This window comes from Clavelina lepadiformis, unplaced genomic scaffold (assembly GCF_947623445.1).
Source record: "Clavelina lepadiformis unplaced genomic scaffold, kaClaLepa1.1 scaffold_240, whole genome shotgun sequence".
Classification (NCBI taxonomy): Eukaryota; Metazoa; Chordata; class Ascidiacea; order Aplousobranchia; family Clavelinidae; genus Clavelina; species Clavelina lepadiformis.
The window spans coordinates 7,501-10,000 of NW_027508286.1; the positions used below are offsets into that span (position 1 = coordinate 7,501).

Below are 2,500 nucleotides of genomic sequence, written 5' to 3' on the forward strand. Positions count from 1 at the left end.
ATCAGCCTTCCGCTATTATTATTATTCCGCTTAAACCTATTCCTACTGCAATGTTCAATGATCAACTCAATTCCCGACGAAAGACGGTCTATTCTGAGTTACCCAAAACGGTGACTGGCAGGTGAGTGCATTTGATATATTTCTTTAGCGTTTGGACGTGTGTGATTCAATATATTTTGTATGACACTCTGTTACATTGGCGTAATTGAGCTCTTCAATTTAATTTAATTTAATTTTATTTTATAATTTAACAATAACTTTAATTGATAAATACGTTGTCATTGCCTTGCATTGACTCACGTAGCTTTGCAATGCTGCTTGACGATTATTTGATGATTTTGTTGTATGACATATATTGTTATGATTATATCGATTAAAATTGTGCACTTTGACACTGTATGGCATTAGATTAATTTTATAGACTTTTGACTTCGAAATTTTTTCAAGTCGATTCACACCAAAAAAATGTTAAGTCCAAACGCCCAGGTCGCGCGGATAGCCCTCACCCGCCGCGGATTTTCCCAAGTCGGAAGAGCTTTAGCCGCGAGTCGGTGTTTGGACTTTAACTTTTTGTTGGTGTGATGAGACTTGAACATTTTTTAGAGTCCAAACGACCAGGTCGCGCGCATAGCTTTCACCTGGCGCGGATTTTCCGAACTCGGGAGAGCATCACGCGCGGGTCGGTGTTTTGGACTCTGAAAATTTTTCCCATCCACTCCAAAAAATGTTAGAGTCCAAACGCCCAGGCCGCGCATATTCTCTTGACCGAGCGCGGATTTTTCGACCTCGGAAAAGTTTTTGCCGCGGGTCGATGTTTGGACTCTGAAATTTTTTCAAGTCTCGACAAAAAGTTAAAGTCCAAACGTTGGGAAATATTTTCAGAGTCCAAACGTTCGAGTTGCGCGCAGTGCCCGGCCGGGGCGCGGTTCGGCGGCCACGGCAAGCGGCCACGCACCTTCCCAAACTCCAAATCCGGCCGCGAGGTCGCGCGATCCCGAGGCCGTTCTGGGGTACCATGGCGATGCAGGATTCTGTGACTACTATGAGGGAGCAGGCAGTCGTGTGAGCGAATGCGCGCGCGAGTGCGAATCGAAGCAGAATCGATCTCGGTTGGCGTCGGGCACGATGGGCAGATGTAATGCTGTTCGCGCGGTCGCCCATGCTTAGCCGGGGTTTTGAGCGGTCTGTCGGATCCAGTGGCAAGCTATCGGCGTGCCTCGGCGCGAGTATTGCACTCGAATCGCCGGGCAGCGTCCGGAATCGACGGTTTTCGGAGCTCGTGCAAGCCGCGAGCGTAGTGTTTGAGTAGCGATGTACACGGAGAACGTGTGAAAAGAAACGCGGGGCGCCCGTCGTCCCGCAGCAGCCTCGTTTGCTGCGAATAGCTACCTGGTTGATCCTGCCAGTAGTCATATGCTTGTCTCAAAGATTAAGCCATGCAAGTGTAAGTACGAGCTCTCGTACAGTGAAACTGCGAATGGCTCATTAAATCAGTTATGGTTCATTTGATCGTACGTGTTACTTGGATAACTGTGGTAATTCTAGAGCTAATACATGCGAAAAGCGCCGACTCACGGAGGCGTGCATTTATCAGACCAAAAACCGACCGGGCCTCGGCCCGTGCTCGTTGGTGACTCTGGATAACTTTGCGGATCGCACGGTCTTGCACCGGCGACAAATCATTCAAGTGTCTGCCCTATCAACTTTCGTCGGTACGGTATCTGCCTACCGAGGTTCTTACGGGTGACGGGGAATCAGGGTTCGATTCCGGAGAGGGAGCCTGAGAAACGGCTACCACTTCCAAGGAAGGCAGCAGGCGCGCAAATTACCCATTCCCGACGCGGGGAGGTAGTGACGAAAAATAACAATGCAGGACTCTAACGAGGCCCTGTAATTGGAATGAGTACACTCTAAAACTTTTAACGAGTATCCATTGGAGGGCAAGTCTGGTGCCAGCAGCCGCGGTAATTCCAGCTCCAAAAGTGTATATTTAAGTTGTTGCGGTTAAAAAGCTCGTAGTTGGATTTTGGGCTCGGGCCGTCGGTCCGTCGCAAGGCGTGTACTGGCGTGCCCGGCCTCACCTTCGGTTCACCGTCGGTGCTCTTGACTGAGTGTTGGCGGCGGCCGGAACGTTTACTTTGAAAAAATTAGAGTGTTCAAAGCAGGCGGTTCGCCTGAATAATGGTGCATGGAATAATGGAATAGGACCTCGGTTCTATTTTGTTGGTTTTCGGAGCGCGAGGTAATGATTAAGAGGGACGGACGGGGGCATTCGTACTGTGCCGCTAGAGGTGAAATTCTTGGATCGGCGCAAGACGAACAACTGCGAAAGCATTTGCCAAGAATGTTTTCTTTAATCAAGAGCGAAAGTCAGAGGTTCGAAGACGATCAGATACCGTCCTAGTTCTGACTATAAACGATGCCAACTAGCGATCGGGGGGCGTTACTTTGACGACCTCTCCGGCAGCTTTCGGGAAACCAAAGTCTTTGGGTTCCGGGG

The 2,500-nt window shown here is 49.3% G+C and overlaps 1 non-coding gene across 1 annotated transcript in view; it reads left to right on the top strand.

The window, feature by feature from the left end:
- The first annotated feature begins 1,386 nt into the window (after positions 1-1,386).
- LOC143472856 (small subunit ribosomal RNA) overlaps positions 1,387-2,500 on the top strand; it is a 1,808-nt gene continuing 694 nt past the window's right edge. Inside the window, exon 1 of the ribosomal RNA XR_013120165.1 lies at positions 1,387-2,500. This exon is cut by the window's right edge and continues 694 nt beyond it. This is a non-coding gene — a ribosomal RNA (small subunit ribosomal RNA).